At 39.4% G+C, this 14,825-nt stretch overlaps 1 protein-coding gene across 4 annotated transcripts in view; it reads left to right on the top strand.

The window, feature by feature from the left end:
• LOC128686610 (tetratricopeptide repeat protein 17) overlaps positions 1-14,825 on the top strand; it is a 212,291-nt gene that overhangs the window by 172,497 nt on the left and 24,969 nt on the right. The gene's annotated exons all lie outside the window — the stretch shown is intronic.

The following is a 14,825-nucleotide window of genomic DNA, read 5'->3' on the forward strand; positions in this document are numbered from 1 at the left end:
AGAGACACCTCAACGCACCGCTCACCTTTTTTCCTTCATCAGTTCTGTGGTTAATCTCATCCTTCATAAACTCTTCCGCTGACACGTCAACTCCCAATAACTGAAAACATTCAATTTTTCCATACTACTCCTCCAATGTGATATCCAATTTTTCTTTATCTAAATTATTTGATACCTTCATCACCTTACTCTTAACTATGTTCACATTCAACTTTCTACCTTTACACACCCTCTAAACTCATCCACTAACCTTTGCAACTTTTCTAGAATCTCCCATAGGCACAGTATCGTCAGCAAAAAGTAACTGTGTCAACTCCCATTTTGTATTTGATTCCCCATAATTTAATCCCACCCCTCTCCCCAACACCCTAGCATTTACTTCTTTTACTACCTCATCTATAAATATATTAAACAACCATGGTGACATTACACATCCCTGTCTAAGACCTACTTTTACCTGGAAGTAGTCTCCCTCTCTCCTACACACCCTAACCTGAGCCTCACTATCCTCATAAAAACTCTTTACAGCATTTAATAACTTACCACCTATTCCATATACAGTGGTCCCTCGTTTTTCGTAGTTAATCCGTTCCTGGAGCTGCTACTATTAACGAAATCTACGATTTGCGAATCAATTTTCCCCATAAGAAATAATGTAAATACAATTAATCTGTTCCTGACACCCAGAAGTATTAAAACAAAAAAATTTTTTACATGAAATATATATGTAGTACATAAACAATACAATGGGAAATGATGAATGAAACATTAACAGCATAACACTTACCTTTATTGGAGATGCTTCTTAGTGTATGGGAGACTGGAGGAGGAGAGAGAGTGGATTGTTTATAGTTTGAAAGGGGAATCCCTTTCCAGCAACACCTCAGGTACCAATTGCTTTTCTGGGGTTGCTTCTCTTCTCTGTTTCTTAATGCCACTAGGACCAGCTTGAGAGTCACTGGAGTCCTGTCTCGCAAAATAACTGTCTAGAGAGCTCTGTTTCTGGCGTCTCTTTAAAACTTCCCTAAAATGGGCCAAGACTTTGTCACTGTACATGTTGCCAACATGGCTTGCAACAACCTTGTCAGGGTGATGTTTCTCCATAAAGCTTTCCATCTTACCCCACATAGCAAAAATCTCTTTAATTTCTGAATAAGGCACCATCTTCCATCTCTCTTCCTCCTCCTCTGCAGCAAGATTCTGAGCTGCGATCTGTTGCTGTTCCTGCTGAAGCTCTTGCAGCTCCTCAGTGGTGAGCTCTTCGTTGTGGTCTTCCACCAATTCTTCCACATCCTCCTAACTCACATCCAACCCCATGGAACTCCCCAGTGCCACAATTGATTTTACAACAGACATAGGCTCATCAGGGTCAGTCCCAAAGCCTTCAAAATCCCTCTTGTCGACACAATCTGGCCACAATTTTCTCCAGGCAGAGTAGTCACTCCCTCCCAAGCCATACCTATAAGGGTTATGCAATGGAGGATGCTGAAGTGGTCTCTCCAAAATTCCCTTAGGGTCAAGTGAGTGTCTGTGGTCACAGTCAAGCACCTGTGAAACATTGCTTTGGTATAGAGTTTTTTAAAGCTTGCAATGACCTGCTGGTCCATGGACTGGAAGAGAGGAGTGGTATTTGGGGGCAAGAACTTTATTGTGATGAACCCAAACTCCTCGAAAATTAGGTCATCCAAGTTTGGAGGATGAGCAGGTGCATTGTCCATTACTAGCAGGCACTTGAGATCCAATTTCTTTTCCAGGAGGTAATTCTTCACACTAGGGCCAAACACTTCATTGAATCACTCGACGAAAATTTCCCTCGTGACCCATGCCTTACTATTAGATTTCCAAAACACACACAATTTACTCTTCATAACATTGTTTTTCCTGAACACTCTGGGATTTTCAGAATGGTACACTAGTATTGGCTTCACTTTGAAATCCCCACTAGCATTAACACAGAACATTAGCGTCAGCCTGTCTTTCATAGGCTTGTGTCGTGGCATTGCCTTTTCTTCCTGTATAATGAAGGTCCTCTTTGGCATTTTCTTCCGAAAGAGGCCTGTTTCATCACAATTGAGCACTTGTTCAGGTTTCAGTCCTTCAGCCTCTATGTACTCCTGGAATTCATGCACATATATGAATTTCATGCAAAACATATTTTCTTTCTTTTTTGGGTCACCCTGCCTCCGCCGACTTGTGTGTCCGAACTGGCAGCCTCACCATGCCTTACCACACTGTGTATGCCAGTATGGTTCTTAAATCTCTCAAACCAACCTTTGCTGGCCTTAAATTCACTCACATCACCACTATTTTCAGGCAATTTCTTTACCAGATCGTTGTGCAACTGCCTAGCCTTTTCACAAATAATCGAAGTCATAAGAGTATCTTCTGCTAATTGTTTCTCATTTATCCACACCAGTAATAACTTCTCAACCTCTTCGAGTACTGGTGATCTCATTTTTGTCAGCATAGTTACCCCCTTTGCAACAACAGCATCCTTGATTTGCTTTTTCTTGGCCACTATGGAACATATGGTTGTGTAGGGTTTCTTATTCATCCTGGCCAGTTCAGCTGCACTTGTACCACTTTCTTATTGTTCAATGATGTTTTTCTTAAATTCAATCATAATTCTCACCTTCTTTACCACAGGCTTGGCACTAGGAGCTTTCTTTGGAGCCATGGTAGCTTATTTAGTACTTGCAAGCACTAAAATAAATGGAATTTTATGAAATATTTCGCTGGAGCACGTGAGGGGACCTTCACTCACTGGTAAACAATGCCAGACTGGCTGCCGCCCCGGCTCACGCCGTGGGTACGCGTCCCGGAGGAACTACGACTCTCGAGTCAACCTATGAAAAGCGAGCCCATGTTTATACGAAAATACCCCTATGATTTCCGAAATCTATGATTGCCGAGAACTACGAAAAGCGAGGGACCACTGTACTTGTAACATCTGCCACATTGTTCTCCTATCCACTCTGTCATATGCCTTTTCTAAATCCATAAATGCAAAATGCAATGAAAACTTCCCTACTTTATCTAAAAACTGTTCACACATATTCTTCAATCTAAACACTTGATCTACACATCCCCTACCCACTCTGAAACTTCCTTGCTCATCTGCAATCCTACATTTTGTCTTACCTCTAATTCTTTCAATAATAACTCTACCGTACATTTTTCCTGTTTTTTTTTTTTTTTTAATTAAGAAAATCCCCAAAAAGAAAATACTTTCATCATCATTCAACACTTTCACCTCACTCAAACATAATCATTGTTTGTGCAGAGGTGCTCAGAATACAACAGCTTAGAAGCATATACGTATAAAGATACACAACATATCCCTCCAAACTGCTAATATCCCGAAACCCCTTCTTTAGAGTGGTTTTGGGATATTAGCAGTTTGGAGGGATATGTTGTGTATCTTTATACGTATGTGCTTCTATCCATGGGGAAGTGAAATAAGAATCTTTCCTCCGTAAGCCATGCGTGTTGTAAAAGTCAACTAAAATGCTGGGAACAATGGGCTAGTAACCCCTTTTCTTGTAATAATTACTAAAAAGAATAATAATAAGAAAATTGTCAAAGTGGGGAGTCTGAATGTGCACGGATATGGATGTTATGAATAAGAAGAAGCTGGATGTCCTGGCTTTAAGTGAAACAAAGCTAAAGGGGGTGGGAGAGTTTCAGTGGAGAGGAATAAATGGGATTAGGTCAGGGGTTTCAAATAGAGTTAGAGCTAAAGAAGGAGTAGCAATAATGTTGAAGGATAAGTTATGGCAGGAAAAGAGGGACTATAAATGTATTAATTCAAGAATTATGTGGAGTAAAATAAGGGTTGGATGTGAAAAGTGGGTTATAGTAAGCGTATATGCAACTGGAGAAGAGAGAAGTGTAGAGGAGAGAGCGATTTTGGGAAATGTTGAGTGAATGCGTGGGGAGTTTTGAACCACGTGTGAGAGTAATTGTGGTTAAGGATTTCAATGCAAAAGTGGGCAAAAATGTTGTGGAGGGAGTAGTGGGTAATTTTGGGGTGCCAGGGGTAAATGAAAATGGGGAGCCTTTAATTGAGCTATGTGTAGAAAGAGGTTTGGTAATATTTTATGAAGAAGAGGATAAATACATATACAAGGTATGATATAGCATGTAATGAAAGTAGTTTGTTAGATTATGTATTGGTGAATAAAAGGTTGATGGGTAGGCTCCAGGATGTACACATTTATAGAGGGCAACTGATATATCGGATCATTATTTAGTTGTAGCTACAGTTAGAGTAAGAGGTCGATGGGAAAAGAGGAAAATGGCAACAACAAGCAAGAGGGAGGTGAAAGTGTTTAAACTAAGGGAGGAGGAAGTTCGGGTGAGATATAAGCAACTATTGGCAGAAAGGTGGGCTGGTGCAAGTATGAGTAGTGGGGGGTTCTAAGAGGGTTGGAATCATTTTAAAAATGCAGTATTAGAATGTGGGGCAGAAGTTTATGGTTATAGGAGGGTGGATGCAGGAGGAAAGAGGAGTGATTAGTTGAATGATGAAGTAAGGGTGTGACAAAAGAGAAAAAGCTAGCTTATGAGAGGTTTTTACAAAGGAGAAGTGTTATAAGAAGAGTAGACTATATGTAGACTAGGTACTTTCCCCTCTTTCATACATTTATTAAACAAAAATACCAACCACTCCGACACTATATCCCCCTCTGCTTTTAAAATTTCTGTCATGATCCCATCAGTTCCAGCTGATTTTCTCCTTTCATTCTACATAATGCCTCATGCATGTCCCCCACACTCACATCCTGCTCTTCTTCACTCCTAAAAGATGTTATAAATCGCTGGCCAATGCATGAAATTACCGCCTCCCTTTCTTCATCGACATTTAAAAGTTCCTCAAAATATTCCCGCCATCTACCCAATACCTCCAGCTTCCCATCTACCATACTCTTTTTTTAACTGACAAGTCCATTCGTTCCCTAGGCTTTCTTAAATTGTTTATCTCACTCCAAAATTTGTTCTTATTTTCATCAAAATTTCTTGACAGCCTCTCCCACTCTTTCATCATCTCTCATTTTGCACTCTCTCACCACTGTCTTCACCTTTCTTTTACTCTCCATATACACTGCTCTTCTTATAACACTTCTGCTTTGTAAAAACCTCTCATAAGCTACCTTTTTCTCTTTTATCACACCCTTCACTTCATCATTCCACCAATCACTCTTTTCCTCCTGCACCCACCCTCCTATAGCCACAAACTTCTACCCCACATTCTAATACTGCATTTTTAAAACTATTCCAACCCTCTTTAACCCCCCACTACTCATACTTGCACTAGCCAACCTTTCTGCCAATAGTTGCTTATATCTCACCATAACTTCCTCCTCCCTCTTACTTGTTGTTGCTATTTTCCTTTTGTCCCATCTACTTCTTACTCTAGCTGTAGCTACAACTAAACAATATTAGTTATTTTCATAATTATTAGAAACACTTAATGCACTGTTGCAGCTGTAAGTAACAGGGTAGAAGGAAACTGTTGAACTCAGTGTTGATAGGTACCCCAGTCCTCACTCATATGAGTATACAGTATCAAGAAATTTGTTAAAGATGAATGAGTTGGAAGCATGGAAGAGCAACTGTAGATAGAAATTTCACCCTCAAACTAATTTCATGATAAGTCACTAGCTAGAATTTTCAAGCACTAATTTTTTTTTTTCCACCGAGGCAGGGTGACCTAAAAAGAAAAATGTATGTTTCTCTTTTTAAATTTAGTAATGTATACAGGAGAAGGGGTTACTAGCCTCTTGCTCGCGGCATTTTAGTTGCCTCTTATGACATGCATGGCTTGTGGAGGAAGATTTCTGTTCCACTTCCTGTGGAGATAAGCAGAAATAAACAAAAACAAGAATTAGTAAGAAAACAAGAAAACCCAGAGGGCTGTGTGTATATATACATGTACATGTATGAGTATTGTGGCATAAGTTTAAGTAGAAGTAGCAATACGTACCTGAAATCTTGCATGTTTATGAAACAGAAAAAAGACACCAGCAATCCTACCATCATGTAAAACAGTTACAAGTTTCAGTTTTTCACTCACTTGGCACGACAGTAGTACCTTTGTGGGTGGCTGCAGTCTACTAACCTATTACCTAGACACTAGAAAATGTTTAACAATTTAATGATGATTCAAGCCACAATAGTTTTCGAGCATTTTAGAAAATTTAATTAACATTTCAACTTTACTGCAGTTTTTGTATGTGACATTTGATACACAGTACTCTCACAATTCTCCTGTCCACAGATCACATTTTCAGTAAGTTGTGAACAAAGTATTGTACTTAAGCCCACACTGTGTGGAAAGTGACAGGTCAGTCTTGCTGGAAGGTTTTAAAGAATAATCTAGTTGACAGTGCATGGAGGCTAGCGACCCATAATTATACTAACTATGCATTCCTGTGCCTTAAAGTCATGTATGTACTCTTGCTGTACTACTTCAATTATTGAATATGTTGGTGATGATTGATAACGAAGTGCAAGAAAATTATTAAAGGAGAAAGGTGCAAAGTGAAAGTATGATTTTCACTGCAGCACTGTTGTCGGGGGTTTAGAGGGCCAGCTCAGCTGATGTTGTATTGGACCTTACCACTACTGGGAGAAAGGTCATACAGCTCAAGGAATTATTATCTTTAATAAGCACTTATTAAATACTACTGCATTTTTATTGATTATTTCTTTCTCAAATACATTAATCTTTAGTACACGTATATTTATTTGGTTAGGGGTAGTGAGTTCCTAACTGTTAGGTATAATTTGGAAAGGAAATGTGAATTATGTTTACTGATGGTGGTGGTAGCTGATACTACCTGCCACATTTTTGTACAGGTATTAGGTTGGTAGTAGGTTGGTAGATAGCAACCACCCAGGGAGGTACAGTACTACCATCCTGCCAAATGAGTGTAAAACGAAAGCCTGTAATTGTTTTACATGATGGTAGGATTGCTGGCATCTTTTTTCTGTCTCATAAACATGAAAGATTTCAGGTATGTCTTGCTATTTCTACTTACACTTAGGTCACACTGCACACACACATACACATTTATGTATACACACTCATCTGAGTTTTCTTTGATTTTATCTTAATGGTTCTTGTTCTAATTGCTTTTCCTTTTATATCCATGGGGAAGTGGAATAAGAATTTTTCCTCTGTAAGCCATGTGTGTTGTAAAAGTCAACTAAAATGCCTGGAACAATGGGCTAGTAGCTCCTTTTCACATATAGCCTACTAAAAAGAAAAAGAAGAAAACTGTCAAAGTGGGATGTTTGAATCTGCATGGATGTTGTGCAAATGATGAGAAAGAGATGATTGTGGATGTTATGAATAAGAAGAAGCTGGATGTCCTGGCTTTAAGTGAAACAAAGCTGAAGGGATGGGAGAGTTTCAGTGGAGAGGAATAAATGGGATTAGGTCAGGGGTTTCAAATAGAGTTAGAGCTAAAGAAGGAGTAGCAATAATGTTGAAGGATGTTATGGCAGGAAAAGAGGGAATATAAATGTATAAATTCAAGGATTATGTGGGGTAAAATAAGGGTTGGATGTGAAAAGTGGGTTATAGTAAGTGTCTTTGCACCTGGATAAGAGAGAAGTTTAGAGGAGAGAGAGAGAGAGATTTTGGAAAATGTTGAGTGAGTGCATGGGAAGTTTTGAACCAAGCGAGAGAGTACTTGTGGTTGAGGGGTCTCAGTGCTAAAGTGGGTAAAAATGTTGGGGAGGAAGTAGTAGGTAAATTTGGGGTGCCAGGGGTAAACAAAAATGGGGAGCCTTTAATTGAGCTATGTGTAGAAAGAGGTTTGGTAATAAGTAATACATACTTTATGAAAAAGAGGATAAATAAAAATACAAGGTATGATATAGCATGTAATGAAAATAGTTTGTTAGATTATGTATTGGTGGATGAAAGGTTGATGGGTAGGCTTCAGGATGTACATGTTTATTGAGGGGCAACTGATATATTGGATCATTATTTAGTGGTAACTACAGTTAGTGTAAGAGGTAGATGGGAAAAAAGGAAAATGGCAATAGCAAGTAAGAGAAAGGCTAGTGCAAGTATGAGTAGTGGGGGGGTTGAAGAGGGTTGGAATAGTTTTAAAAATGCAGTATTAGAATGTGGGGCAGAAGTTTGTGGATATAGGAGAGTGAGTGCAGGAGGAAAGAGGACTAATTGGTGGAATGATGAAGTAAAGGGTGTGATGAAAGAGAAAAGGGTAGCTTATGAGAGGTTTTTACAAAGCAGAAGTGTCATAAGAAGAGCAGAATATATGGAGAGTAAAAGAAAGGTGAAGATAGTGGTGAGAGAGTGCAAAAGGAGAGATAATAGAGTGGGAGAGGCACTGTCAAGAAATTTTGCAGAAAATAAGAAAAATTTTGGAGATAAACAAGTTAAGAAAGCCTAGGGAACAAATGGATTTGCCAGTTAAAAACAGAATAGGGAAGTTAGTAGATGGGGAGCTGGAGGTGTTGGGTAGATGTCGGGAATATTTTGAGGAACTTTTAAATGTCGATGAAGAAAGGGAGTGGTAATTTCATGCACTGACCAGGGAGGTATAACTTCTTTTAGGAGTGAAGAAGAGCAGAATGTGAGTGTGGGGGAGGTGTGTGAGGCATTACATAGAATGAAAGGGCATAAATCAGCTGGAACTGACAGGATCATGACAGAAATGTTAAAAGCAGGGGGAGATATAGTGTTGGAGTAGTTGGTATTTTTGTTTAATAAATGTATGAAAGAGGGGAAGGTACCTAGGGATTGGCAGAGAACATGTATAGTTCCTTTATATGAAAGAAAGGGGGACAAAAGATATTGTAAAAATTATAGGGGAATAAGTTTACTAAGTATACCACCAAAAGTGTATGGTAGGGTTATTATTGAAAGAATTAGAGGTAAGACAGAGAGTAGGATTGCAGATGAGCAAAGAGGCTTTAGAGTGGGTAGGGGATGTATAGATCAAGTGTTTACATTGAAGCATATATGTGAACATTATTTAGATAAAGGTAGGGAAGTTTTCATTGCATTTATGGATTTTGATAGAGTTGATAGGGTAGCAATGTGGCAAGTGTTGCAAATACAGTGGAACCTCTACTTACAAGTGCATCCATGTGCGAGTTTTTCCGGATACTAGCAGTTGCTTGGTCGATTTTTTGCTTCCAGATGCAAGCGAAATTTCCTGATGCGAGTGGGCCTCAAGGGAGGTTCCTTGATACTGGTGAGGGGCTCTAGCTCTTCATCTAGGTAATTTGATCTCAGTTGTTTGTTGGACTATCTTATTGAAAGTTGGGCAGTGTATGATAGAAAGATGCTTCTTAGCATACACCAAAAATGAAAGAAATTGGACCATAAATAACGGAATTCACTTCTCAGCCATTAGCCTCCCGAGCGGTATATTTTCGTATGGTTTTTATGGTTGTACAGTGGACCCCCGCGTAACGATCAGCTCCCAACTCGACCAGTTATGTAAGTGTATTTTTGTAAGTGCTTTTGTAGGTGTATTTTTGGGGGTCTGAAACGGACTAATCTAATTCACAATATCTCTTATGGGAACAAATTCGGTCTATAACGGCACCCAAACAGACTTCTGGGTTGAAATAATATCGTTATGCGGGGGTCCACTGTATTCTTTTTTTTTTTTTTTTTATCTCATTTGATAGAATGGAAGATATACTACAGATAGATATGATTTTGATTGATTTCACAACAAAAAGTACCTTGAAATTGAGCTCAAAGTAGCAGAAATGTTCGATTCTTTGGCAGTGTTCAAGAGTAAACTGTAATACCTGTCCTATTGGCACTGCCTCTGAACCTTCACATATTAGAAAGCTCTTCAACATGCTAGCAAAAGTGAGAGCAGACATCATGAGGTAGCAGTGGCAGACAACATGAAGCAGCAATGGCAGGCAACATGAAGCAGCAGTGGCAGACATCATGAAGCAGGAGTGGTAGACATGAAGCAGCATTGGCAGACATCATGAGGTAGCAGTGGCAGACAACATGAAGCAGCAGTAGCAGACAACATGAAGCAGCAGTGGCAGACATGAAGCAGCAGTGGCAGACATCATGAGGTAGCAGTGGCAGACAACATGAAGCAGCAGTAGCAGACAACATGAAGCAGCAGTGGCAGACATGAAGCAGCAGTGGCAGACATCATGAAGCAGCAGTGGCAGACTTCATGAGGTAGCAGTGGCAGACAACATGAAGCAGCAGTGGCAAAGTGTAGCATTAAGAGTGTTGCAATGAAGTGTAGCATTGAGAGTGTAGCAATTAAGTGTAGCATTAAGAGTGTAGCACTTATAAGTCACTGTCTGACATTTTTGGGCTATCCTAGGTTCTCTAAACATGTAGTCAGGAGCAGGAATGGCAGCTGTGGTGGCCCTATAAACCTAAACAACAACAATGGCCGCTGTCACCACCACTAGCCACATACGTAATGACATGTATTTTATTCATTCTAGTGTATATATAATGTTTATTATGTCATATTACATGAATTATGATAGATAAATAAGCCGTAGAGTTGATATTAGGGAAATTATTGAAGTATTTTCTCATGCATGGAATTCCACTGGAATGAATTAATTCCATTTTAGTTAATTTAAATGAGGAAAATTGACTCTGCAAAGGATCAAATCCAGATGCGAGCAAGATCATGGAACAGATTAAAATTGTAAGTAGAGTTGGTGTCCTGGGAAGTGAATGGATAAATGCCAAGGCATAGGCTGCTGTAGCTTGCCCACTCTACAGTACACTTTTGCCTTGTAGTGACTTCATGGGCTATATCCACAGATATGGTCTGGTGGGCCCTACAGTCTGGCAGCAAGTAATACAGAGTTTGGCAGGATGTGGGTGTTTGGCCCTCCTCCCCCAAAAGGGATCATCACTTTGAAAGAAATCTTATTCGATTGAGGACTGGGTTCACATGTACATCTCGCCCATAGCCACCTGTTTGCAGGTGCTCCTTTCACTTTTGTGTAGCTTGTGGCATGCTGTTGACTGGAACACATTAAAATGTGTTTTCCCTCAGATTAGAATTTTCCATCTTCATCATGATTTTTATAATTACCAAGCTGTTTATAATGTCTTTTGACATTAACAGTTTGTTGGATTTTTAATTGATGCTGGTTATTTTAACTTGGTTTGGTAATATTTACTTGTGTTGAGCATTTATGTTAATAGCTTGTATTGTTTGTTAATTTCATCTTTTTTTTTTTTTACTTTGTGTGTTGCATATGTTTACTACCATGAGCGCTGAGTGATCTATGTGGTCAAAGTGCTTGAAAATATTACAACTACAGTTGACCCTCATTTTTCGTAACCATTGGAAGTTGTAATTTTCGAAAATTGTAACGTTTTCTTCGTCAAAATATTGACTCGCGAATCTTCATTTGACTCACAAATAGTTGTTCGTCCCAGACGTGTACACACGGCCCCGAGCGGCCCCACACTCCATTCGTAGCCAGTGTGCCATTCTTTGTCAGCGAGTGAGAATGATCCCACATGTTCATACAATACATTTCGTAATATTCCATTCGTTTTAGTGCTTGCAACTGCTAAATAGGAACCTTTGAACCAAGTGAGAGAGTAATTGTGGTAGGGGACCTAAATGCTAAAGTAGGAGAAACATTTAGAGAGGGTGTGGTAAGTAAGTTTGGGGTGCCAGGTGTAAATGATAATGGGAGCCCTTTGATTGAACTTTGTATAGAAGGGGATTTAATTATAGGTAATACGTCTTTTAAGAAAAAGAGGATAAATAAGTATACAAAATATGATGTAGGGTGTAATGACAGTAGTTTGTTGGACTATGTATTGGTAGATAAAAGACTGTTGAGTAGACTTCAGAATGTACATGTTTATAGAGGGGCCACAGATATATCAGATCACTTTTTAGCTGTAGCTACATTGAGAGTAAAAGGTAGATGGGATACAAAGAAAATAGAAGCAGCAAGTAAGAGAGAGGTGAAGGTGTATAAACTAAAAGAGGAGGCAGTTAGGGTAAGATATAAACAACTATTGGAGGCTAGATTGGCTAGTAGGCAATGGGGTCAAAGATGTATGGGGTAGGTTTAAGAATGTAGTGTTAGAGTGTTTACAGAAGTTTGTGGTTACAGGAAAGTGGGTGCAGGAGGGAAGAAGAGCGATTGGTGGAATGATAATGTAAAGAGAGTAGTAAGGGAAAAAAAGTTAGCGTATGAGAGGATTTTACAAAGTAGAAGTGATGCCAGGAGGGAAAAGTATATGGCGAGAAAAAGAGAAGTTAAGAGAGTGGTGAAGCAATGTAAAAAGAGAGCAAATGAGGTAGTGGGTGAGATGTTATCAAGAAATTTTTTTTGAAAATAAGAAAAGGTTTTGGAATGAGATTAATTAGTTGAAGAAGCCTAGAGAACAAATGAATTTGACAGTTAAAAATAGGAGAGGAGAGTTATTAAATGGAGAGTTAGAGGTATCAGGAAGATGGAGGGAATATTTTGAGGAATTGTTAAATGTTGATGAAGATAGGGAAGCTGTGATTTCGTGTATAGGGCAAGGAGGAATAACATCTTGTAAGAGTGAGGAAGAGCCAGTTGTGAGTCTGGGAGAAGTTCGTGAGGCAGTGGGTAGAATAAAAGGGGGTAAGGCAGCTGGGATTGATGGGATAAAGATAGAAATGTTCAAAGCAGGTGGGGATGTAAGAACATAAGAAAGAAAGAAAACTGCAACAGGCCTACTGACCCATGTGGAGCAGGCCCATGTCCCCCCCCCCCAGATTAGCCCAATAACCCACCCAGTCTGGTCACCTCCACTCAAGGAAGGAGCACCGCACCAGACCCAGCAGCACAAGCTAGTCAGGTCCAACTCACACCCACCCACACCCACTCATGTATTTATCTAACCTATTTTTAAAACTACACAACGTTTTAGCCTCAATAACTGTACTCGGGACTTTGTTCTACTCATCCGCAACTCTATTACCAAACCAGTGCTTTCCTATATCCTTCCTGAATCTGAATTTTTCCAACTTGAAACCATTGCTGCGAGTCCTGTCTTGGCTGGAAATTTTCAGCATGCTATTTACATCCCCTTTATTTATTCCTGTTTTCCATTTATACACCTTGATCATATACCCCCTAATTCTACACCTTTCGAGAGAGTGCAGATTCAGGGCCCTCAGTCTATCCTCATAGGGAAGATTTCTGATACATGGGATCATCTTTGCCATCCTCCTCTGTATGTTTTCCAGAGCATTTATATCCATTCTGTCACACAGTGACCAGAACTGAGCAGCATAGTCTAAATGAGGCCTAACCAAGGATATATAGATTTGAAGAACAACTTCAGGACTTCTATTATTTATACTTCTAGATATGAAGCCAAGAATTCTGTTAGCTTTATTGTGAACACTAATGCACTGTTGTCTTGGTATTAGATTACTGCTAACCAGAACTCCTAAATTCTTTTTGCAATCAGTAGTATTAAGATCTACATTATTTATTTTATATGTCGCATGGTTATTTTCCTGTCCAACATTTAGAACTTTGCATTTGTCTGTATTAAACTGCATCTGCCACTTCACCGACCATTGCATCAGTCTATTCAAATCATCCTGGAGTGCTCTAGTGTTCTCATTAGAATGAATTGGATGGCCTCTTTTGGTGTCATCAGCAGATTTGCTTATGTCGCTAGTTATTCCCTCATCTGTGTCGTTTATGTAAATTGTGAACAACAACGGGCCCAACACTGACCCCTGAGGAACACCGCTTGTGACGTGCCCCCATTCTGATTTCTCCCCATTTATGCAAACTCTCTGCTGCCTATTTGTCAGCCATGCCTCTACCCAGGAAAAAAATTCTCCTATTCCATGTGCCTTAAGTTTCCTCAATAACCTCTGATGTGGAACTCTATCGAAAGCCTTACTGAAGTCCATATACACAATATCATATTCATTACCATGATCTACCTCCTCAAACACCTTAGTGAAAAATGTTAGTAAATTCGTAAGACGGGAACGCCCATTTGTAAAACCGTGTTGAGATTCATTAATCAATCTGTGCTTGTCAAGATGGCTACGAATTGCTTCGGCAATTATTGATTCCATAAATTTTCCCACTGTGGAGGTAAGGCTTATTGGTCTATAGTTTGAAGCCAAGGACCTGTCACCTGCCTTGTAAATAGGTATTACATTTGCCATTTTCCACTTATCAGGCACTATGCCAGTTTGTAGTGATATGTTAAAAAGATTAGCCAAAGGTATGCTAAGTTCCTCTTTACATCCCTTTAACACCCTTGCAAACAGTTCATCAGGGCCTGGGGATTTGTTAGGTTTTAGTTTCTCTATTTGTCTTAGGACCATGTCACTAGTTACCGCAATCGTGCATAGTTTATTATCCTCCTGTTCTACATAATCTGTTATTTCAGGAATATCGCTAGTATTTTCCGTGGTGAAAACTGAGAGGAAGGAGGTATTGAGAATTTCACACGTATCCCTATCACTGTCAGTGATCTGACCAGAATTACTCTTAAGTGGGCCAATCTTGTCCCTAATCTTACTTCTGTATACCTGAAAGAACCCTTTTGGGTTAGTCTTTAAATCCCTTGTGACCTTAGCCTTATAATCCCTTTTTGCTTTTCTTATTCCTTTCTTTATTTCTCTCTTTAATTGAATATATTGATTTCTTAACTGCTCATCTCCTCTTTTGATACGCCTATATATGCCTCTCTTTTGACCAGTGAGATGTGTTAATCTATTGTTCATCCATTTGGGATCATTTTTGTTAGATCTAATTTCCCTACTTGGAACAAAAGTTGTCTGGGCACCTAGAACTAT

Source organism: Cherax quadricarinatus, chromosome 12 (genome assembly GCF_038502225.1).
Source record: "Cherax quadricarinatus isolate ZL_2023a chromosome 12, ASM3850222v1, whole genome shotgun sequence".
Taxonomy (NCBI): Eukaryota; Metazoa; Arthropoda; class Malacostraca; order Decapoda; family Parastacidae; genus Cherax; species Cherax quadricarinatus.